The sequence below is a fragment of the Mustela putorius genome, unplaced genomic scaffold, assembly GCF_011764305.1.
Source record: "Mustela putorius furo isolate JIRA1106 unplaced genomic scaffold, ASM1176430v1.1 tig00537227_pilon_pilon_pilon, whole genome shotgun sequence".
NCBI classification, from domain to species: domain Eukaryota; kingdom Metazoa; phylum Chordata; class Mammalia; order Carnivora; family Mustelidae; genus Mustela; species Mustela putorius.
The window spans coordinates 14,451,754-14,478,089 of NW_025422368.1; the positions used below are offsets into that span (position 1 = coordinate 14,451,754).

General features: G+C 36.3%; 1 long non-coding RNA gene across 3 annotated transcripts in view; it reads left to right on the forward strand.

Annotated features, from left to right (window-relative positions):
* Nucleotides 1-26,336, forward strand: part of LOC123389980 — an 82,919-nt gene that overhangs the window by 41,584 nt on the left and 14,999 nt on the right. For all 3 annotated transcript variants that reach the window (XR_006604659.1, XR_006604661.1, XR_006604660.1), the window contains exon 3: nt 19,202-19,391. This is a non-coding gene — a long non-coding RNA (uncharacterized LOC123389980). The remainder of the gene's footprint in view (nt 1-19,201; nt 19,392-26,336) is intronic.

Genomic DNA, 26,336 nt, shown 5'->3' on the forward strand with positions numbered 1-26,336 from the left:
TGGACGGGACTGGCAGAGATTATGCTGAGTGAAATAACTCAAGCAGAGAGAGTCGATTATCATATGGTTTCGCTTATTTGTGGAGCATAAGGAATAATCCGGAGGACACGGGGAGCTGGAGGGGAGAAGGGAGTTGGGGGAAATTGGAGGGGGAGACGAACCATGGGAGACTGTGGACTCTGTAAAACAATCTGAGGGTTTTGGAGGGGAGGGGTGTGGGACGTTGGGGGAGCCTGGTGGTGGGTATCATGGAGGGCACGTATTGCATGGAGCACTGGGTGTGGTGCATAAAAAATGAATTCTGGAACACTGAAAAGAAATTCAAAAAAACAAATAAATAGTTTTTTAAAAGTATCAACTAACCAGTAGGCTTAGCTTTGAAAACTGCTTCAGAAATCAACAAAAACTTTTAGTGAAAGCCAGCAAGAACCTGGAAATGAGATAACTCTAAGTATACCATTCTGCATTTCAGCTAGAGCTTTGGAAAGTTTGCCAAGAGTGGAACCTTAGCCATTTATTCTCTGGTCTATGGACAAACACTGACTTAGGACTGAATCTCTTTGGGTGGGAATTAGTAAAACACACACAAAAAAATATTGGACCTCTGGAAGAAAAGGAAATGAATTTTGCGGTGGAAGTAAAAGTGATAAAGAAATCCTGTCATTTGTGACAATATGAATAAACCTTGAGGGTATTATGTTAAGTGAAATAAGTCAAACAGAGAAAGACAAATACCATAGCTCCCTCTTATATGTGGAATCTTAAAACAATAACAACAACAACAACCAAAAAAAGAAAGAAAAAAAAACCTCTCATAGATACAGAAAACATACTGGTTGTTACCAGAGGCAAGGGTGAGGGGTAGGAAAAATGGTTAAAATTGTACACCTGAAGTATATAATGTTGCGTGTCAATTACACTCAATAAAAAAGGTAAAGTGTGACAACTAAAATATTTAAAGGAAACAAATTCTAAAAAATAAGATTCTAGAGAAAATTTCAATAAGCTGTTATTATCAACAAAGGAGCCACAGCTTCTATTAAAAGAGAATCAGAAAAAAATAATAGAGAAACCAAAAAACAACGCTATGAAGTAAAAAGAATAGAATGAGAAGAAAGAGGAAGATCAACACAATGAGATAAAAAGGGAAAATGCCGAGTTATGGACTAAATATTTGTAACCTCCCCAAAATCATATGTTGGAGCCATAACCTCCAGTGTGGCTTTTTGTGGCAATAGGGTCTCTAAGGAAATCATTAAGATTAATGGAGGTCATTAGCATGGGACCCTGGTTGATAGAATCGATGTCCTTATAAGAAGAAACCTCAGAGAACTTGTTCCCACTGTGTGTGTGTGTGTGTGTGTGTGTGTGTGTGTGTGTACAAAAGAAAAGCCATGTGGGGACAGTGAGAAGGAGGCTACCAGCCAAAAGAGAGAGGCTTCCTCATCAGAAACCGACTACATGGGACATGACCTTGGACTTCTAGCCTCCGGAACTGGAGAAAATAAATTTCTGTTGTTTATTCCACCCAGTCTGTGGTATTTGTTATGGAAGCTCAAGCAGACGAACATGCGGAGATTAGAATGTTTTTGCAAGGAAGCCCAAAATACAAGATGAAATTAAAACCGGCACTGACAGTTGGAAACAGCACAATGTATACTAAAGAAAATATACTCAGTGTAGACTGTATTTCTCACATTTCAGGGAACATGGGGGTCACCTGAGGTTCTGACCCAGTGGGTCTGGGGTCTAAGATTGTGCGTCTCTAACAAGCTGTACGGTGGCAGTTCTGGTGCGACGCGGCTAGGGAACACTTGACAAGCACAGAACATGCTAGACATGGCTGACAGTGAACACACAGAAGCTCTTGTTTCTAAAAGAAAGATCAGTACAAATGCAACAGCAGAATAATTAAATGTGCAATTGAAGGAAATTTTAATGAGGTTCAGAGGGAACTGAGATTTCAGGGAGAAGACATTACGATTTTATGTACAAAATTCAGTGAAACACTGGTCACTCTTCCCCAAACTGAAGGAAAACAAAACAGAACAAAACAAAACAAGAACCACCACCCCCCAAAAAATTACAACTAATATAACCAAAAGAAGAAGAAGAAGAAGATTATATATATTTGTCAGAAATTTGTTCACAATAGGGGAAAATGCAAATAATCTAAATATCCAATAATAAATTGTTTTAAAATTGTGGTCTAAATACAATTGTGGTATATTCATAGAGTAGAAACTAAGCCACAGTTGAAGTTTTATGTAGCAGAAAAACATAAAATGGTATTAAAAATATTCACCATATATCATAAAGTGAAAAAAGAAGGCTGCAAAATGGCATATGATTCCACTCATAAACATGTATATCAGTGAATATGTGAATATAGTCATTGAAAAAACCGAAAGGATATACACCTGCTCCCTAATGTGGGATTCCAGGTGATACTTATTTTCTTCTTTCTTGCTGGTATTTTCCAAATTCTCCATGGATGATAAAATGGGTCCATGAAAAAGGTCTAGTAAATAGAAATCACCAGGGATGCTATCACTGGGCACTTTATGTCCAATGTCATATTTCATATTTAACTATAAAGACCTAAATGGTTTTATGAAAAAGGCGAAAGATTTATATGATCTGAAGAGAAACCAGAGCATTCCTAAATGGTTTTAAAAGTTAGATAGACATTAATGGTGTTCAGGGAACATTAATTACCACTTATCTTCAGGAAAATTAGCAAGGCAATTAGGGACAGCATGGCTATAACTTGACTTCTCTTGTTTGAGAAAATACTTTTCTTGTCCTATTTCCAATTTTTTATCTTACAAAAATTTCAAGCATTCAAAAAGAGAATAAGTAAGGTATATTGGAGGTGGTTTTATTTTATGTCTTCTTAAAATTATTTTCAAATAAAAATTCACTTCAGTAAAACTAAGAGTAGATAATATCCTCTATGCTACCATAAATGTCAAGACTATTATAATATCCACTTTCTTGAGCAACATATTTTTAAAGCAAAAATGAGGAAAAATGGGCACTGTAACAGATGTATTTTTATACACAAGTGACAACAGGAAACTTTGTTTTTTAGTTAAGAGGAAAAAAGAGGGCCACATAGTATTTTGGAAATAGATATTTTTTAAATGTTTTTCCCTAAATGTACTTCAGTTTTACTTTCTATGGGCATTTCCTAAATTTAACTAGATATTCTGAATCACGAATTACAAAGATTTTCCCACATATATCTAATCTGCAAGTTCAACTCTCTATTAAACAAGTTAATAATAACGTAATATAATTTATATTAATTTCTACATCCAATTCTCAGCTCATCTTTTAAAAATAACAATAGCAGGGGTGCCTGGGTGGCTCAGTGGGTTAAGCTGCTGCCTTTGGCTCAGGTCATGATCTCGGGGTCCTGGGATCGAGTCCCACATCAGGCTCTCTGCTCAGCAGGGAGCCTGCTTCTCTCTCTCTCTCTCTCTCTCTCTCTCTCTCTGCCTGCCTCTCCGTCTACTTGTGATCTCTCTCTGTCAAATAAATAAATTAAAAAAAAAATAACAATAGCAAAGGAAAAGATAAAAAAGGAAAAGAAAACCACGTCTTTTCCTATTATTTTGCATATTAAAAATAAACATATTGCATTCAAGTTACTTTTTAAGTTCAAAAAAATCACTTCAGGCATTTTCTAAAATTGAAACAGGACATTCAAATTCACTTATGTCATTTCAGATAACTTACAGATAATTACTTCTGGCAATGAAAACCTCAAGTTCTTCAGGTGGTAACTGACTTAACTATAATTCTCAGTTTTTCTCACAATGTGGTAGATTTTTCAAAATGACGGAAATGTGGTCCTCTCATTGCTTTCCACTACTTTATGAGTTCGTCTTATATCCATGTCTTTCTGTGCTCTGATGCTGGACTTGGCCCATGACTGGCTTTGGTCAATGGGAGATTAGATAAGATGACACAAGGAGATCTTTCTTTTTAATCATTTTAAAACTTTTTACTTATTTATTTACTTATTTATTTGTTTAGTTGACTCACGATATTAGTTTCACATGTATGGCACAGTGATTTGACAAGTTTATCATTATGCTATATTTACCATGAGTGTAACTACCTTTTATCCCGATACATCCCTATTACAATATCATTGACTGTTTTCCTTATGCTGATCTTGGAAAGCACCAGCACTCGCCTGCTCTTCCCCTCTTTCACCGCCATGAGATCATGTGCCAGCTAGCCTGCTAGAAGACAAGAGACCTGTAAAGCAAAGGTGAGCTTCCCCAGTTGTCACAGCAGGGTTCTACCAGACACAAGTAGTAAGAAAAATACTAGATTTGAGCCACAAGTTGTGTGCTCGTATCCCAGATTGACTCCCAACTACACTGTAATCTTGAGCAAGTTTTGCACATCTCTGGAGTATCCATTTTCTCACTTATACAATGATATCAGTACCACCTACATTACAAAATTGCTGTAAAGCTTAAATTTGGCAAGGCTTATTAAATAAGAGTAAAGCATATCATACTCTTAGTTTCCTTTTTTATTTTTTCATCTTCCCTGAAATTCAGTTAAAGCAATCTTGTTTCAAAGGCCCAATGTTGGGGTGCCTGGGTGGCTCAGTCAGTTAAGCATCTGATTTTGGCTCAGGTCATGATCTTGGGGTCTTGGGATAGAGCCCCCTGTCAGGCCCCCTGCCCAGCAGGGAGTGTGCTTATCTCCCTCTCCTTCTGCTTCTCTCCCCCTATTCCTTCCCCTGCTCATGCCCACATGCGTGCTCTCTCTCTCTCATATAATAAAATCTTAAGAAAAAAAAAAAAATCACCACCACCAAAGGCCCAATGTGTGTGTCTCCCTTCCTTGAAGCTAAGACCATTTCTGGTAAGAGCACGCCCACCAACTGTGTAATATAAGTCCCATATTCTTGCTATCAATGGAGACCTAATTTATGTCATTTCTTTCTTACCCATATATTCCTCAACCCCAGATCTCAGACTGTGGCTCTGTCACATGGCAAATTTCTTCCATGTGCTCACTGCACGAGCGCTCTTTATTACTCCCTTCATGTCACCTACTAGGATAGGAACCTATAGAGTGGTAAGGTGTGCATGGTGACCACATTCTCAAGCATCTTCTTCGTTTCACTTTGATCTTAAAGCTCCTAACAACTAGTGGAACATTTTTCAGTTAACAACCAGAAAGAGAGGAAATAAACTTCCGGGTTACTGATTCTGTTCGTTTCTAAATTTACCTCTATTTTTATATTCTCCAGGCTGGTGTGTGGCATGAGAACCGAAGTGCTCATGGATGAGGCAGCAATTAGCATCAAAACATACCACATGCCAAGCGAGCGCTGTTGTTGTAGCTCCCCAAAGTTATCTAGGTTGTCACTGACAAATCGCTTCCCCCAGTACTTGTGAAATCCACAGCCCCCTGCTCTTTCTTGGCTGGTGGAGTGAAACAGACTTCATAGTCTACTGGCTCCGCTAAACTCTGAATTATAGGTGAGCCAAAGCCCCTCTGCCAGCCACTGAAAGAAAAATGACCTCGATCAGCAGGAGGACACTCCCTTGCCAATAGAAAAGAAAAAGACTTGAGAAATCATTTAATCCAAGACCTCCATTGCACAGGTCAGAATTCAGGTCAAGCGCTTTGCCAAAGTCGGAAAACAGTTATTTAATTGCAAAAATAGTAGAAGCGAAAACCTTCCTGCTTAAATTAAAGATTCTTAGAACCAGGGAGGCAGCATGACGTGTGCTATGTTATCGAGTGAGACTGCCTCGGCTTGTGTTTTAATTCTCCAATTCTATGTAAGCTGCTGAGTTAACCTTTAGCAACTTCAGGTTCTTCAGTGCTATCTCACAGGGTCATTTTGAAGAGCACATGAGATAAGCCACATAATATTTGTGTAATTGCCCCTTACAGAAATTAAGTACATGCTAGCAATTAATATTATTCAGTGGTCCAGAAAATGTAAACCTGTCGGATCCCAAAATAACTTACTGAGATCTTCAAAAGAAGGGAACACCTTACATTCAATGAAACTGTAAAGTCAAATAAACTCCCAAAATTTAAAGCTATATCTAGATTTCCCATTATTCAGTCCTTTTAAAATTCTCTCTTTGCTATCTTTGGAACAATTATCCTAAGCTTTCAGCAAATGCAACTGGCCCAGAACAGTAATCACATATAATATAGCGCTTAACAAATAAAGGTTTTTAATTTCCATCAAAACTCTCATTTGAGCCTTTAAACCAGATTCTAGCTCTTTTGTAGAAGAGGAAAAGAAACAAAACAAAACTTTATGAAGTATGAGGAGCCCTGTCTGATTTGAGCCTTGAGCCATGGTTTAAACATTCTCTTAAAGAAAAGCCTCAGTGATTAATTATCACTAATTATATTTTTTTCTCTTGGAGATCAACAATGAACTAGATAACATTTGGGAGAGTTTATTTTTGGTTAGCCTATTAATCTTAGCCAGAATAATCCAGGTTGAGGATATGAAAAAGATTTCAGAAACTATTCTATCAAAGATCCAGATTTTCAAAAGGAACAATACAGGTTTTCTCCTCTCCTCAAAAATAACAAACAAACTGCGGGGAGGGGGGTTGGGAGAATGAGGGTGGGATTATGGACATTGGGAAGGGTATGTGCTTTGGTGAGTGCTGTGAAGTGTGTAAACCTGGCGATTCAAAGACCTGTACCCCTGGGGATAAAAATATATGTTTATAAAAAATAAAAAAAATTATTAAAATTTTAAAAATAAATAAATAAATAAAACAGTTATATAGAATGGCAAAAAAAAAAAAAAGAAAATGAAAGAAATATTTTTGGAAGAGCAGATTATAATATTGTAATGAAGCTAGCCTGAAAATACCATGGCAGTCTCCTTATAGGAGTCAGAGAAATTACTCCAGAAATATGAACGATCTGAAAGCTCTCGGTAGATGCTCCAGTTGCTTGACCCAGCCCTGCTGGAGGAGGTCATCAGAGGACATGATGTCTGATTGACCTCTGAGCTGAACTCCAGCAATCAGAGGCTACTTACCCCTTCCCTTGTCCTTGAGGTGTATGCTCTGCCCACTGTTCTGGAGATAGGAGCCATGTGAAGAACACAGCTGTGAGAAAGTGTTGCTGAGACCCTCCAGACTGAGCCCTTAAGGCCTATATAAACTTTCATGGGTTTGGTGGGCGGGTGCGGAAATCTGCTTGTTCTGAAGCCAAGAAGACCATCCTCATGTGTAAGTTTCCTTGCTTACTAAAACGGCCACCTACCAATCTAGAGTGGCCTGCCTCTTTCAACGGTCTTTCTGTCCTCTGTATGTGAGGGCCAGTTTCAGATTTTCTCTGTTGAACTTCCACGGTTGCAAAGTAACAAGCTAATTCCAATGGCTTCTGCTTTTCTGTATGTAATAAAATGACACTTGGGCATTGTTTGAGGAAACATCCCTGGTTCCAGAGAGGCAAGCTGAAGGAGTTTGTGATCTCTTGAAATTGTATGCTCATTTTTACTGATCTTTGAAGTTAGAGAAGGAATGGGTCTCCTCAAAGAAAAGACAACTGTAGAAGAAGAAGGTGTTCAAAATTCATAATCATATCAATAGGCATGGAGAGAACTAAGAGTAATATTCAAAATTATTTTCCTCCCAAAGAATCTACTTAAAGGAGGGAGCTGTATAGGTAGCCCCCCACCTCACCCTTCCATTTTCTGTTTGTTTTGCTTTCTGTTTGTTTTGCTTGTTTGTTATTTTATTTTTTTTTTTTGCACTTAAAATTTTTTATTGAAGTGTAGTTGACACAATGTTATATTGGTTTCAGGTGTACACATAGTGGTTGGAGAAGACTTTCTGCTATGCCACGTTCACCACAAATGTGGCCACTATCTGTTATCCTACAACATTGTGACAATATCATGGACTGCATTTCCTTTGCTGTACCTAGCAGTACATGGCAAACTTTTAAGAAAGAAAATGAGAAAAGATAGATCACATATTTTTTTTTCAGCTCTTTTTTTGCTAAAAGATATTAGTCCAGTCATGTTCTCTTACCTCTCAGCATTGGAAGAATATCCAAGACTTCCTAGCTCAGTACATCTCAAATTACTTACAGCAAAGAACAAGCTTTTTCTCAATTTGTTTTGAACATATATATATATTTTTTTAAAGATTTTTTTTTTTCATTTATTTGAGAGAGAGAGAGAGAGAGAGAGAGAATGAGCATTGGGGAGGGGCTGAGCAAGAGAGAGAGAGGGAGAGAGAGGGAAGCAGGCTCCCTGCTAAGCAAGAAGCCCCATGCGGGGCTTGATCTCAGGACCCTGAGATCATGACTTGAGCTGAAGGCAGATGCTTAACTGACTGAGCCACCCAGGCACCCCTGAGCATGTACATTTAAAAATACAATAAAAGTGTCATGATAATGTTAAACTGCTGCAGAGGTTTCTTTTCTTTTTTTTTTGGATATTTTCTTTTTTTTTTAATCTTTTCATATAAACATATATTTTTATCCCCAGGGGTACAGGTCTGTGAATCACCAGGTTTACACACTTCACAGCACTCACCAAAGCACATACCCTCCCCAATGTCCATAATCCCACCCACTTCTCCCAAACCCCCTCCCCGCAGCTTGTTTGTTATTTTTGAGGAGAGGAGAAAACCTGTCTTGTTCCTTTTGAAAATCTGGATCTTTGATAGAATAGTTTCTGAAATCTTTTTCATATCCTCAACCTGGATTATTCTGGCTAAGATTAATAGGCTAACCAAAAATAAACTCTCCCAAATGTTATCTAGTTCATTGTTGATCTCCAAGAGAAAAAAATATAATTAGTGATAATTAATCACTGAGGCTTTTCTTTAAGAGAATGTTTAAACCATGGCTCAAGGCTCAAATCAGACAGTCACTTACGGTTTGTCTCCCTCCCAATCCCATCTTGTTTCATTTAATCTTCTCCTACCCCCTTAAGCCCCCATGTTGCATCACCACTTCCTCATATCAGGGAGATCATATGATAGTTGTCTTTCTCTGCTTGACTTATTTCGCTAAGCATGATACACTCTAGTTCCATCCACGTTGTCGCAAATGGCAAGATTTCATTTCTTTTGATGGCTGCATAGTATTCCATTGTGTATATATACCACATCTTCTTGATCCATTCATCTGTTGATGGACATCTAGGTTCTTTCCATAGTTTGGCTATTGTGGACATTGCTGCTATAAACATTTGGGTGCACGTGCCCCTTCGGATCTCTACGTTTGTATCTTTAGGGTAAATACCCAGTAGTGCTATTACTGGGTCATAGGGCAGTTCTATTTTCAACATTTTAAGGAACCTCCATGTTGTTTTACAGAGGATGCACCAGCTTGCATTCCCACCAACAGTGTAGGAGGGTTCCCCTTTCTCTGCATCCTCACCAGCATCTGTCATTTCCTGACTTGTTAATTTTAGCCATTCTGACTGGTGTGAGGTGATATCTCATTGTGGTTTTGATTTGTATTTCCCTGATGCCAAGTGATATGGAGCACTTTTTCATGTGTCTGTGTTGGATGAAGGACCTCAATGTGAGAAAGGAATCCATCAAAATCCTTGAGGAGAACACAGGCAGCAACCTCTTTGACCGCAGCCGCAGCAACATCTTCCTAGGAACATCGCCAAAGGCAAGGGAAGCAAGGGCAAAAATGAACTATTGGGATTTTATCAAGATCAAAAGCTTTTGCACAGCAAAGGAAACAGTTAACAAAACCAAAGACAACTGACAGAATGGGAGAAGATATTTGCAAACGACATATCAGATAAAGGGCTAGTGTCCAAAATCTATAAAGAACTTATCAAACTCAACATCCAAAGAACAAATAATCCAATCAAGAAATGGGCAGAAAACATGAACAGACATTTCTGCAAAGAAGACATCCAGATGGCCAACAGACACATGAAAAAGTGCTCTTTCATTTTCTTAATGGTACATTGGACCCCAAAAGACATCGTGGGTCTTTCTGTTTGATTATTTATGTGTATGGTTTTTTTGGAAACATCAATGCAGAAGGGGAAAATGACAATAATGAAGATCATCTCATCTCAGAGTTCATTAAGCCTGTTAAAATTTTCCCAGTTGACACTTTCTTCTCTTGCCTGTGTGACAAAACTGACATTTTGGGGGTACCTGGGTGGCAGTTGGTTAAGCCACAGCCTTCAACTCAGGTCATGATCTCGATGTCCTGGGATCCAGCCAAGTTGAACCCCAGGTCGGGCCCTGCACTCAGTGGGAAGTCTCCTCCCTCTCCCTCTGCCCCCACCCACTCATGTTCTCGCTCTCTCAAATAAATAAACAAAATCTTAAAAAAAAAAAAAAAAGAAGAAGAAGAAGAAGAAATTGACATTTTTATTGTTACTGTTTAAAAGGATATATAGTATCAGGTGAGAGAAGTCTCAAAGTAAATATAATTGAGACAGTGCCACCACCCTTTTCCCCCACCTGTCTTCATAGTACTGGATCAGGAAGCATTTTATAGGCAGTTATGTTTGCTTTTTGGTGCTGTCACTTTTGTTTCGTTTTGTTTGTTTTTGCGGGGGAGGGGTAGAGGGTGAGGGAAAGAGAAAATCTTAAGCAGGCTCCATGCCTAGCATGGATATGCAGGACTCAGTCTCATGACCCTGAGATCATGACCTGAGCAGAAATCAAAACCAGACACTTAACCAACTAAGCCACCCACGTGCCCCTATTGCTCACTTTGTGTAAAAGTTGCCATTATGTTCAACTGCAAATGTGGAATGATAAATCCTTTAAATGGGAATTGAACCTCACAGTAAGGCATCATTTTCTGTGGTGAACTTGGTAAACATAATGGTTGTGAATTTGACTCACCAAATAATGGTGAGTTAGGAAGTTGAGGGATGTGGACAGATGGAGAAAAAAATGGATAACAGATCAACACAGTTCTAGCACAAATATAGACGTGCCAATAATTTGAGCCTCATTTAACTTAATTTTTTTCTAAAGTTTTGGGTACTTAGTGGAGTTAGAGAAAAATCATCTTAGGAATCATCTAGAGCAACATGAGTGAACTCTGAAGAATTATACCAAGTGAAATAAATGAGTCACAAAGAGACAAATACTGTATTATTCTACTTGAATTCTACTTGAATGAGGTACCTGAGTAATCAAATTCATAGAGGCAAAAGGTCTGGTGGTTGCCAGAGACTGTTGCAAAGGGGATATGGAGTTGTTTAATGGGTACAGAGCTTCAGTTGGGAAAGATGAAAAAGTTTTGGAGTTGGATGATTATGGTGGTTGTAAAATAATGTGAATAGACTTAATGCTGCAGAACTGTACACTTCATTTTTTGGAGAACTGTATACTTTAAAATGACAAAACTTATGTCTACTTTACCACAGTAAAAAAAAAAAAAGTCACCTGCAGAAAGATGGCAGAGGAAGAGATTGATTAGGATAATAAAATTGAAATAAATGTGAAAAATGAAACGTGTGTGTGTATTACCAAATTTCCTTATCATAAAATCTTTAGTCTTAAAATGTGTAGAAAAATCTCAGCAAAAGAGTGCCCCCATGTGGACCTCTGTGAGGTGGCAAAATGTATAATGAATAAGCCTGATGTCCCTCCTAAACACTTTTGAATTATACATTCTATTTTTTTTTAAGATTTTATTTATTTATTTGACAGATAGAGATCACAAGTAGGCAGAGAGAGAGGAGGAAGCAGGTTCCCTGCTGAGCAGAGAACCCAACTCGGGGCTCGATCCCAGAACCCTGGGATCATGACCTGAGCCAAAGGCAGAGGCTTTAACCCACTGAGCCACCCAGGTGCCCCTGAATTGGTTCTTGTGTGTAACCCCACACTTAAATTCCTTGAGAACAGAAGAACTCAAACACCTCCCCAGAGTTTCTTCAAAAATGAAAGACCAAAATAAGGATGTTAATATATTTTGGAGAGATTCTTTCACTGGATGTCTTTCTTGATAGGCAATTGACAATTAAATTTCTTGAAAGTTTTAACGGTTGAAGCTCAATGACTCTTATGCTAATTGCAACTTAAGGTATTTAAATTCATACCGGGTTTCTGGAAGAAGTTCTTTAAAAGAAAAAAATATTTTGAATGTCTTTTGGGGGGTATGCTTTTGAAGATTAACTTTATTTCATTCATTATAGCATTTGGGTCTGTTTTTCAGCAGGAATGACTTTGTTGTTGTTACTGACATCTACTTTTGTTTATAATAGTATGAAACTGGAGGAAATAAATATCCCTTTCATTATCACAAAATGGTAAAATGTCCTTCCTCAGTAGATATTTTTATTTAACACTTTAAGTTTTGTTTTGTTTTTTATGTCGTCATAAAAAATATATTATGATGACATATATATATATTTTTTTAACCTAGAGAATTCTAACAATCTCATTTGGTGGCCAAAGAACATGCTAAATAAGTTTCTCAAGGTCGTTGAAAGAATGAGTGGGAAAGCAAGATTAAAATTCTGGGTACTGATGTCTTACACTAATCTTAGCTGATTACCAATGCTGTTGCTCTAAAAATGTATATTCTGAAGTAGAGGCAATTTTTTCCTTGAGGTTTTTCAAGGTGATTCTATGATTTTGTTGGGGGGGGGATAACTTATAGGATTTGATTTTTAAAAAATTGTAAACAGAGGTTCCTAACAACAAATATCTTAATTTGAAGAAGACAATAGAATGATTAATTGCACCTACTGGCCCCTTTCACTTGACCTATTAAAGGTTAGAGTTTTTCAGAAATCTCATTAGAAACACTTTCTATACTTAGGCTTCTGTTTCCTTAGAATCTAGAGCCTGAACCAGTCTAGTACTCATGAAGTAACTTTAAGTAACTTAAGCAATTTGTAGTTATCCATCCGAAGATTTGGAGACCATTTGTTATAAATTCATGTTATCATTATAAATCTCTTTAATAGTCTAGTATCATTTTCAATTCTAACTATGTGGGGATTTTTAAAACTTCTTCTTTTGCAATGATTTTTAGATTTACAGAAAATCCCAAAGGTAATATAGAGATTCTCCATATACCTTTCACCTAGTTTCCCCTTATGTTACCATCTTACACTAACATGTTATATGTGTCAATATTTAGAAACTAATATTGATACATTTATTAACTAAACTCCAAAATGTATTCCATCTTCTAACGTTTTTCCCTACCCCAGACTCCCTTCCAGGAAATCACATTCCATTTAGTCATCATGTCTCTTTAGTCTCCTCTGATCTGTGACACTTTCCCAGACTTCCCCGTTTCTCATGACCCTAACAGTTTCGAGGAATATGAATTTTGTAAGTTGTGCCCATATGTGGTTTTGTCTGATGTTTTTCTGATGACTAGAGTGGAGGTTTTGTATAGATAATTATCCTTTTCATCACATCATATCAGAGGTGCATAATATGATTACTAATGTGACCTCAGTCACTAGGTTAAAATAGTGCTTGCCATGTTTTCCACATGAAGTTGCTGTTTTTTCTATTTTTTGTTTTCACTCTTCCTTGGAAGGGGATCACTAAGTCCAGCCCATACTGAAGGTGGAAGAGGATTAGAAAATTAAGCCCCCCCTTCTGGAGGGGGAGAGGAAGTATCTGCACATGTTATTTGGAATTTTCCATAAGGAAGATGTATCTCTTCTCCCCCATCTGTTTGTTTATTCAGTGATTTCTTTATATCAGTATGGACCTGTGTATATTTTATGCTTTGTATTATAATCCAATACTACTTTATTTTGCAGCCGAAGCCATTCCAGGTTTGGCCACTGACATCTCTTTTTTATTCCTGTTACCTTTTCACATGCCCCCATTCTTTTGTTTTCTTAAGCACTTCCTTACTTTTTGGTATTGCAAGATGCTCCAGGTTCCTCTAATATTTACCTTGACCCAGCCCTAAAATCAACTATTTTCCCAAAAAGCTCCTAATGCTATTATTGGCAAATGGTATTTAGAGACCAAGATCTGCACCCTTGGTGTGCTATAGCTACTGGCATCACTGTTTTTAAGTCCTCTTAACAGGAAACATGTATGTATATTGACCTATGTATACACATATATCTATAATTATTTCTGTATCTCTCTAGCTATAGATAGATGCTTCATGGATGGATGGATGGATGGATAAGTAGGTAGGTAGACAGTTAGATAGGAATTCATACTGAAGTCTCTGACACCAATCCAGTACAAAAGGATTTATTCTAGTCCTCTGTGTGATTTTTTAAAATCTTGAACTTTACCTCCTCTTATTAGCTGATTATTTTGTAACTTATAGTAATTTATATTACTAAATAAAGTTCCCTACTAAGCCACTGCCAGTGTCCTTTGGTGACATAATCATGTTGCTATATCATTCTCTATAAGTCAAGTAAAAGCTTTTTGACCTATGTAGCAGACACTGCTTATTGTCTACCTAATATTTATTCATCTTGTCTTTGTTCCTTAAATTGTAGAGGTAGCACCAATTAAAAAATTCTCCTTCCCAGATGGTCATTAAGCTAGAGTTGCTCCTATGTAATTTAGAATTATGATACACAAAAGCGGCTCCTAGGTAGAACATGCAAGAAAGCTATTGTTTTCCCAATAAAATACATTTTTGTTCTTCATTCTACTCTCTTCCTCCTGAGACATGCACATGACATCTGGAGGTGGAACAGCCACCTTGTGGTCAATAGGATAAAAGCCATACAGTAAAGATTGAAGAGCTGGGAGATAGGAGATGGTCTGATGAGTTATTTTGCAACTGCACCAACTCTACAGTGACTACCTCCAGAATTCTTGTTACATGGGGGAAGTGAGCTCATACTAGGTAAGCTACTGCAATCTGTTATGTAAAGTTGAACATAGTCTTAATTGATACAACCCATGTGGAAGAATAGAACAGTAATTTCTTCATAAGTGGAATGGTCTGATATTGTGATTATATGTGCTATGAAATACCAGCCAGTGCTGGTTTGTTATATCATATTTGGGTGTTGAAATGCATATTCCAGTTTCAAGGGTTAGTATACAAAGACTTTAAAGGCATTCATATCATCAGTTCACAGTCATCAAGTTTCAGGATTAAACAAAGTCCCATCTATACATAGCATGTAAAGGAATAAGTTTTAGAAAAACAATTTTCAGATCATCATATCATAAAAGATTGATTTTTTCAGGATGTGATTTAATATATTAAGACAGAGCCCAAAGATTTTTGTGGTGGGAGGAAGAGATACAGAGTAAGGATTAGGGGAACTCCAGGAGTGTCAAATGGAAAAATAGGCAGTTTGAAAAAATCATATCTGAACTGTGATGACTTTTGATCAATATATTCAATTTTCTTTAAAAGTTAATACTGATGATGGTAATAATAGATGTTTTCCACATTCCAGGCAAAATGCTAATCACTATAAAAGTATTATAACATTTATTTACCACAATAATACTTTGCAATAGCTACTCAGTATCTGCATTTTAAAAATGAGGAAACTCAAATATGAAAGTACAAGCTCACAAATCTAATTGGTGCTTAGTATTCAAAACAAGTGTGTCTGATTCCAGGTTCTATATCCCTACCCACCTCATTGAACTGTTTCCTTGCTAAATAACATTAAAGGAAATTATAGTGTCCCTATTTTATCAAATAACACTTTACAAAAGGTGTTTTTTAAAAGTTAAGTACTACTGTTATACTCTTAGTGAAAAATGGAAAGATGTTTTTCCACCTACTGATTGGCATAAGACAAATTGCTAAATCACATAAATTTCTAGATAAATATAACAACTGAAACTTTTTTTAATTTTATTTGATTTGATTTGCAGGAGTTTATGACCTTAGGTCATTGCAGTATCACTAAAAAATCTTTTCTCAATCAAAACATTAAAAATAAAGTATATTTGTTTCACATAAATTATTTGCAAGAGGAGTATGTATAGTTGTCCTGCACTACTCATATCTGAACTATTTTGAATCATGCTAAAAATGACAGGCAGCGTCACTGTCACTTTGATTTAGGAAATGTCAGATATCTGTGAGCTTCATTGACATGCATGAAGTGTGACTTACGAAAGGTTTTAGAAAGACTTTTGTCTATACATGATAAGTGCATATGAGTGTAATCTTAGAAATGATTGTTTGTTTAATAAATTAGAAAGTAGAAATATCTACCAGAACAAGAAGAAATAACTTCTAACTTTTACAGTATTATCTTTTTAGTAGACATAGTGCTTTTTTTGCTCTATTTAAAACAGTCACACTACCTATAAAAAATAAGCATGGACATCTCCAACTACTCCCTTTATGAAATTAAAGATTCTTGTGAACAGCTTATGGCATCCCTAATACAGCTGCCCAGAACTGAATAAATGGTCTCAAATGGCAGTTCCCAAATATCAACAGTCATAGCAACAAAACCTCATATCTGGAAGAAGCATCCGTAATTCAATTCTAACATCAATAAATAGTGTCAGAAACCCTTATTGATTAAAGAAATAAGTGTATCTTTTTTTAATAAAAGACTTCTGTATTTATTTACTTATTTATTTAAAGTGACCTCTAAAAATCAGTATCATTGCAGTAGTAGCCCCTGATGACGACCATTGCTGGACAATATAGGTGTTTTATATATAGCCCAGGTGACCTGTGGGATCTCCAGTCCCCCTAATGTCTAAATCAAATTTCCTCCATCATTCCATTCCATGCCTGGGTCAGTATAAAACTTTTCTCCAATTTTCTGGAAATTACCTAGGTCTAACATTTTCTTGGTCCTTCTGGCTTCTAACGTTTTGCTCTTTGAGTTAGCTTAGCTGATGAATAACCTTTCCACCTGATAATACCATTTCTATTATAGGTCATGTTAACCCAGATATGAAACACAGTCATTTATTATAGTGCCACAAAATAAGAAAAAATAATAAAATATATATGTATGTGATATAACTTACTAAATTTGGGAAAGTGAGAGGAGTAGGAGGGACTTTAAAGGAAGATCATCTTATATCTAATAATAAACATCCTAGTTATTAAAGATATGTCAGGCATCTTATCCACTGCTGGGGATTTTTCACTGCTACTTCATTGCAAAAAAAAAAAAAAAAAAATTTTAAAAACCTGGCTTCATGTGATCCATTTGGCTCCTTTCTCATCTTCTCACTTCTGTCTCATCTCTTCCCTGCCCTCCCCTTCCTGAATTGCTACTGGATCCTCCAAATTCAGCAAGAAATAATTAATTTTATCTTCCCCTGAGTACCCTGAAAGATAGAGCATGTATAAAGCTGTGTTGTTTTTATCAAGAAGTCAAATTCCAGGGAAGCAAGAAGGAGATAAAAAGAAAAATGAAGCAGGGAGAGAAGAAAGGAAAACATAAAGGGGTTCATTACTGTTTTCACTTTCTGTATACTGTCCTTTGATACAAAGAAGCCTTATTTCTAATGTAATTGAATTAATTAATCTTGTCCTTTATAATTGGAGCATTTTGCTTCTTGTTTGAGAAACCTGTGCCTTGAGATCATAAGGATATTTTCATAGATTGTTTATAAAAGTATTACAGAATTCTCTAACCCATCTATAATTAATTTGTGCATGTGGTAAGCAGTTTCCAGGACCACCTCCCAAAATCTCTGCCTGTTTTCATACCCTTGTGTGTTATCTCCCAACATTGAATAAGGCTAACCTGGATAATAAATAGGATGCACAGAAATGATGGTATTTGCAGGCACTTGGGTGGCTCAGTCCATTAAGCATCTCCCTTTGGCTCAGGTCATGATCCCGGGGATTGAGCCCCATGTCCTGCTCCCTGATCAGCAGGGAGTCTGCTTATCCCTCCTCCTCTGCTCCTACCCCCTGCTCTCTCTCTCTATCAAATGAATAGTATTTTTTAAAAGAAATGATGGTATTTGATTTCTGTGCCTAGATAATAAAAGTAATTGCTGTTTCCATTTTGCTCTCTCCCTCTTGTAGCACTAACTATGGGAGAAGCCAGGTGCCATCTCGTGAGAACACTCGAATAGCCCTATAAAGTAGTCCATGTAGTTAGAAACTGACCTCCCTGGCCAAGAGTCAGTGGGAAACTCGTTGATAATAGCCATGCAGACAATCGACCTAGAAGCAGATTCTCCTGTCTCAGCCATGTTTTCAGAAAACTATAACACAAGACTAACATTTGGACTGGAACCTCATGAGAGACTCTGTGGCAGAATTACCAAATAAGCTGCTCCTGAATTTCTGACCTATACAAACTGTGTGAAATCAATACTTATTATGGTTTGGAGCCCTACATTGGGGGCTTCTTTGTAACACAGTAATAGACAATTAGTACATCATTTATGTAAGGTAGCGTTTCGTTTTCAATATTTTTCATTTGCATAAAGAGTTATTCCAACAATTTGTTTTGAAAGGTCTTTCTATCTATAGTTATCTGCAAGAGTAACTCTGTCATAAATAAAGTTTCAATTATACATGGATCTGACTCCTTTTTCTATTTCATTGGTCAATTTGTTTATCCTTGAGTTAATTTTTCATTAATTACCAGAAATAAATGGATGAACATCCACAATTTATTTTTGAAGGAACAACTATGCCCGCCTATAACATATATTTCAGATATCATTCTACTTAGCTATTCAATGTTCCCGTAGGGACTTTTCCTCCACAATAAGAAGCACTGATATTTCTGATTATTACCTCAGTAGGCCAGTGATAGAGGAATATAAGATCTAAAGGAAGAGCTTCAAAGTGGTGGAACACACTATCTTATATCAACATGTCTTTTCCTTTTTTTCGTTATAACATTTGCCCTGTGTAAGGGACTGTCTTGCTACGTATATTCAGCTCAACTTACTGTACATCATTGAGGCCTTCACAAAACTTTTCATGCATAAGGATAATACAGTTATATCTTTTTCTAAAGTTGTTTTATTGATGTTTTTGTTGTTGTTTTCTCTTGTTTGCTATAAAGATTAATCTCTTGTTCAATGGAAAATAGAGCCAAGAAAGAATCTCTCCAAAATATATTAACATCCTTATTTTGGTCTCTGATTTTGAATTAACTCTGGGAAGGTGTTTGAGTTCTTTTTCCTTGTGCATGGAAGTTATAAATATCTTCAAATGCTCAACCCTAGACCTCTCTTTGCATTGATGTTTTAAGTCTCTTAAGTACCACATCAACTTAATAACTTTTTTTGTTCTTTTTTCAAAATCTTAGGAAGAAACTACATGTTGGAACTAAACCGACAATACGTGTTTCTCTCTGCGGATCAGCACAATTTCATAAAAACTAAAATGATTCAAGCAGATGTTCATCATGGAACTGCCAGCAAAAGGCTGAGAATCACAAAGATAAATTCTAGTCCAGTATTTGGAAATCTCCCGATCATACTCAAGCATCTTTGGAAGTAGGTATCAGATTGTTTTTAAGTACTTTAGAGCTTTTAAAATTTCATTTAAAAAACACTTTTGAAATCTGCACCACTATTCCTGGAAATATATCTTAGATGGACTTGAATGGAGCCAGAGAATAGATATGGATCTTTATTTTGTCTTTTAGTGGCTCACTTATAGGGAAACATACAGGACTTCTCCTGTTCTTGCCATAGCTTATATATTTTTTTAAGATTTTCTTTATTTATTTGAGAGACAGAAAGAGAACACAAGCAGAGGGAGTGGCAGACAGAGGGAGCAGCACACTCCCCACTGAGCAGGGAGCCCAACACAGGGCTTGATCCCAAGACCCCGAGATCATGAGCTGAGCCAAAGTCGGAGGCTTAACCAACTAACCCACCCAAGCCCCCAACCATAGCTTTTATCTTACCACCTATCTTTAAATCCTCTTCCCATCATGTGCAACTTAACAGCATACCCTAAAATATGTCTTGCTATTTCATACCTTTGTGACTTTGCTTAAATTATCTTCTCTCCCTAGAATGCTCTCCTCAACCCCCACTGCCAAAATCTACCAGGCAAAAATACATACGTTTTCAGATTGAGCCCATCACCTCCTAGATAACCTCCTCTGACTGCCATTCATCTCCCACAGGCAGAATAACTTACTATCCTTGGTACTCCGTCTTTCTACTCTACACTTTACTACATGCTTCCAAAACACTCCATTGGCTCATTTGAATTTGTGATTCTCACTCAGCAATCATAAATTGTTTGGAGGCAATTTGTATTGCTTATCTTTGAATTACGAGTACCTAGCTGTACCTAACTCAAAGTATGGTCTTGGTGAATTTATTATAAAGAAATGAATGCATGAATGGATGAATGAGTGAATGAATGGATGGATGATTTCCTGTATCTGCCTCAGGGATTTAATATTTGATTAGTAAAGGTTTTAAATTTTATCCTCCTATATTTTGAGATTTAGAATTGTGTTAAATGAATTCAGTTACACATATTAGATATTACTTTGTCCTTTTCATTTGTCCCTAGTAAATATCAGGTAAATAATCTCTATAAAGTTTAAGGAACCATATTGTAATATATTGTAACATAGAAAACGCATATCTAAATCATCATAGTGCAGACACTTTGTTTCCAATGTTTGACATAATGCTGGAGAAAAACTTAAAGAATCTTGAAAAGAAGGAATATTTAAATAAAGACACTATTATAATGTACCATTTATATGCTTATAATTATACTGTGTTCTTTAAATATTTTACCACCTCTTATTTAATATTCACAACAAGCCTATAAGATTTGTTGATATTTTCTTCATGTGCAGATTAAGAAATTGAATCCCAAAGAGATTAAATTAATTTCCGAAAGTCACAAGTGACTTTGACTCTGGTCTTTTGTTTTTTCCTTTTCCTTTTTCTTTTTTTACTATGGTAAGTATACTTAACACAAGATCTACCCTTTTAAAAAATTTTTAAGTGTACAGTATAATATGGTTAACTATAGGCACAAAGTTATAGAGTAGATCTATAGAACTTAATCACCTGTCACACATGGAACTTTATAGCAGTTGAGTAGCAACTACCCATTTCCCCCTGCTCCTAGACTCCAGGAATACCATTCTGTTCTTCACATTGATTATTTCAGATACTTCATGTAAGTGGAATCATGCAGTATTTGTCCTACTGAAAGCCTATGCTATAATTTACTACTCTTTGAAAAATAACAATGATAAATAAATAACATTTATAACAATAACTATATTTCCAAAAAAATCAGTTAAAAAGAGTGGCATAGTTTTACTTATCACCACAATCTCATTAAAATGTTTGAATTATTGGGAACCATCAAGTTCTTGCTGATAGACAGCCATTTTCCAAAATTTAGTGCTTCCTTCAAAATCAAAGCTAACCATTGCCAGCGAATATTTTAGCTGTTTTCTCTGAAGTAGCAAACTTACTTTGTTCATTTTCAAGAAAATATTTGCCAAGTCTGAATATAGTTTGCCTATCAGTGTTCTTTGAATGATGTTCTGTTCAGTAAAAAAAAGGTGGCAAGTTTAACTAGCAACTTGCACAAATGTTTTTCTTCTAGACAACCATCATACTTTCATAAACAGCAAAAGAGCTTTATGTGCACTTCCCATTTCATAATACAGAATTATTAACAAAAGTGTTCTCTAGAGGGGTGCCTAGGTGGCTCAGTTGGTTAAGCATCTGCCTTCAGCTAAGGTCATGATTCCAGGGTCCTAGGATCAAAGCCCATGTTGGGCTCCCTGCTCAGTAGAGAGCTTGTTTCTCCCTTTCCTCCCCACTCATGCTCTCTCTCTCTCACTATTTCTCTCTCTCTCTCAAATAAATAAATAAAATTTTTTTAAAATGTACTCTAGGTTTGATATTTAATAAGAGTAATGTCTACTACTTCATCAAGGATATACTTAAGTGAAGGAGCCTATTTATTTGTTTTATATTAATATTTATTTATTTATTTATTTGACAGAGAGAGAGACAGTGAGAGAGAGAGAGAGAGCACAAGGAGGGCAAGCCAGAGAGGGAGAGGGAGAAGCAGGCTCTCCATTGAGCAGGAGGCCTGATGCAGGGCTCCATCTCAGGACCCTGGTATCATGACCTGAGCTGAAGGCAGATGCTTAATGACTGAGCCACCTGGGTACCCCTTTACTTTTTTTTTTTTTTTTAATGTGAGTTTGTGGTTGTGGAGCATGCAGTGGCTACTTGTAGAGTCTGGTGCCACTGTTTTGATTCATGCAAAGGGGCCAGTATGTTCCTTCTTACTGCCTTTGCACCATCAGTACAGAAGTCAATACAGTGAAAAAGACAAACAATATCTTATTTTCCATTAAAATAATTTTGACTTCAGGGACCCCTGAAAGGTTCTTGATATTCCTCTGGGGTTCCTTAGACCACATACTGAGATCTACACTAGACCACTGTCACAGTCCTCTACCCGCTGTTCTTTTATCTGTTCTCCACCTAACGCTCTAAATCACATCACGTTACCCTTCTGTACACACCTTGCATGGATCTCATCCCACGCAGTGTCATGTGGAATGTCCTCACCTCTCTATCTCATTTGCTATCATTTTCTCAGTGGCTCACCCTCCTCAAATCCACTGACCTTCTTGTTCTTGAAAGCTTTAAGCGTCCTCTTCCTCCATAGATCTTTGCACTCTCTAATCTTTCTGCACTGGACATTTTTTCTCAGCATTTTCATGACTCATTTTCTTTCTTCCTTTAGGTTTCTGCTTAAATATCCCCTTACAGAAAGGCCGTCCCTGACCGCAGTCTGTAACTGCCCCTGTCATCCTTTAAACCCTTAGCCTGCTTTACATTCCTTCTTGCCATTTACTTGTTCATTGTCTGACTCCCCGCCCCCCACACACTCAAATATCGGCTACCTGAAACCAGGGGATTTAATTTGGCTCACTATTTTGTTTGTTTTTTGTTTTTGTTTTTGTTTTTGTTTTTTCATTGCAAACAGTGAGAAATGTTTGGATGAATCAATAAACTGCTTTTCTAATAGATGCACCAAGGTGAGTTATTAAAGCAAGAATATATTTGCCTCACAGAATTGTACTTAACATAGTGTTTCCTAAATAAAAACTCACAGATAGACTGCATCAAATTAACTTAGTGTATTTTTAAAGCACAGAATCCAGTCTCCATTCCCAAAGATTCTGATTCAGTCAGTCTAGAATGAAAAGAGAGATAACGGTATCTGAAGGTATTTCTGAAGAGCTGTCAGTTTTGGGGAGCCCCTTTCCTAAACCAACATGCCAGTGTCTGATATAAGGCATTAGTAGGTGCAAGATTTATATGAAAGGCAGCTAGGTAACCTGCTAAATCATCATTCAGATCATTCAGATTTCTAAGAATCATGATTATGAAGGTGGTCATAAAAACACACAACTGTATAAAAAGCCACATAAAAGAGAATGAAATAAATTTTCTATATTTACTTAAGTACAATGTCAGCATACAAAACTCAACTGTATTTCTATGCATTAGCAATGTTCTACCTGAAAATGGAATTAAGAAAGCAATTCCATTTTACAATAGCATCAAAAAGAATAAAATCCTTAAGAATAAATTTAGTAAGAGGAATGTAGGACTTGTATATACTGAAAACTACAAAATATAAATAAATGGAATGACATCCTGTGCTCATAGTTGGGAAGACTTAATATTGTTATGATGGCAGGGGGTACTCACACTGGCATATAGCTTCAATCCAATTCTTCTTCAAAACATCATCTGGCTTTTCTGCAAAAATTGATAAGCTAATCCTAAAATTCGTGTAGAAATTTAAGAGACTCAGAAGAGCCAAAATAATTTTGTAAAAGAAGAGCAATGTTTTGAAAGAATAGCCTTTTCACAAATGATACTAGGATAGCAGGATATCCACACACAAAAGAATGAAGTTGATGTTTCCCTCACCATACACACACAAGACAATTCAAAATGGATTGTAGCCTACATTTATGTGTTAAAAGTATAAAACTCTTAGGAGAAAATAGAGGAGTCAATCTTCATGGCTTTGGGTTAGTCAAAGTCTTCTTAGGTATAACACCACAGCACAAATGACAAAAGAAAAAACTGACACATCAAATGGAATTCATCAAAATTAAATTATTTTTTGCCTTAAAGAATAACAACAAAAAGATGAAAAAACAACCCACAGAATGGGGGGGGATATTTGCAAATCATATACGGACAAAGAACTAGTCTTTCTATTTATGAACAACTATTACAATTCAATAACATAAATAATCCAATTTAAAACTCAACAAATGATAGCATTTCTCCAAAGAAAATAGGCAAATGCCCCATAAACATATTAAAAGATGCTCAAAATCATTAGCCATAAAATGTATATGAATCAAAATCATGTGGAGATGAATGATGATAATGACTAAAATAAAAAGACAGTAACAAGTGTCAGCAAAAATGCAGAGGAAGGAATTTGGTAGGAATTTTAAATGGTGCCACCACTGGGGCGCCTGGGTGGCTCAGTGGATTAAAGCCTTGGCCTTCAGCTCAGGTCATGATCCCAAGAGTCCTGGGATCAAGCCCTGCATCGGGCTCTCTGCTCAGCAGGGAGCCTGCTTCCTCCTCTCTCTGCCTGCCTCTCTGCCTACTTGTGATCTCTGTCTGCGAAATAAATAGATAAAATATTTTTTAAGATAAATAAATAAAATGGTGCAGCCACTTTGGAAAACAATCTGGCATTCCACAAAAGGTTAAACATAAAATTATCAGCAATTCCACTTCTAGGAAAAATGCCTCCCCCAACGAAAACATATATCCATGCAAAAACATGGACATTAATACTCACAGCAGCATTATTCGCAATACCCAAAGAGTAGAAACAACCCAAATGTCCATTATCAGATTAATGGATAAATAAAATGTGATATATCCACAAATGGGATATTATTTGGCAACAAAAAGAAACGAAGTACTGATACATGCTATAATGTAGATGAAACTTGAAAACATTATGCTAAGTGAAAGAAGCCAATCAGGCCATGTGTTATATGATCTCATTTGTAAGAAATACCCATGATAGAGCTATAAAAATTGAAAGTAAATCAAGGATTGCCTATGGTAAGTGGGGGATTAGAGGAATGGAGAGTAATTGCTGATGAGTCTGTCCTTACCCAAATTTCTTTGGGTCTGTTATGGCAACGTAAATGGACTAAAACAAACCCCATAGCTCAAATATTCGGTTTCTAAATCCTAAATGTGTCAAATGTGTACTCTTGCCAACCATGTTACCTTCCAAGATAACAAGGAGAGGAAGCTTCCAAGGAGAGGGATCAGCTTTTTGGTGAATGCCTGTGTTTCCTTTCATATTTTCCTTGATTAATTTATGAAAAATTACATTCTTCTTAAGTCATAGTTCTCATTAGCTATGGGGCCTTGTGGGCAGAATTTTAAAAATATATTTTCCTAAAGCACACCAACAGAGGGTAATAGAGGTGGGTAGGGACATTCATTCTTATCTGACCTTTCTCTGATGTGCTTGCCTACTGTTTAACACTCAACTGCCCTTTCATTGCAACATCGAAGTTTCTAATTCACTATCCATATTATATTTTTACAATAAAGATATTGTCCAACCTACATAATATTAAATTATATAGCAAATGACGTTTTTATTGTGGTAAAATATACATAACATAAATTGATCATTTTAACCATTTTTAAATGTACAGTTCAATGCCATTAAATGCATTCACATCATTAGGAAATCGTGATAGCAGATGACTTTTATATAAATAATTCAATGGAAAATTCAAACATATAATCAAATCTACAAAGTACCTTTTATTATTAAAGTAAAAATTCAAACATATAATCAAATCTACAAAATACCTTTTATTATTAAAGTAAAATCATACCTCCAATAAAAGACGCTATCATAAGGCTTCAGATGAACTAGTAACCCTGTTAATAAATTTGTGGCACTTATTTGTGGAACTATATTTAAAATATATTTATACTTGTAATTTCCTTTTACAACCCAAAGATTTCCTATTGAAAATAAATTCATTGATGCATCATGAGACAGACTGCATATTAAGTATATTAAATGTCAGGCTTGTTATTCTAGTTTCATTTGGAAAACAAACTCTTCCATAAGGCGTGGACAGATGTTGATAAGCTGTAGCAGAGATGTTCTCAGCTTTAGCAGAGAATATATTTTCATTAAGTAAGAATGACAGTGTTGTTTTTTTTTAATGGGTAAGATTATTAATAGCTCTTTGTAAGTATTAGACAGAAGTTGTTACAAGATATTTTAAGATAATCAATAACCCATCCACTATGTTTTCTTATTGTGGTGCCAGCTGCTCCTGTTTCTTCTTTCTTGACAAGACATCAAACTCCAACATCATGTCTACCTGACCATAGCAGACA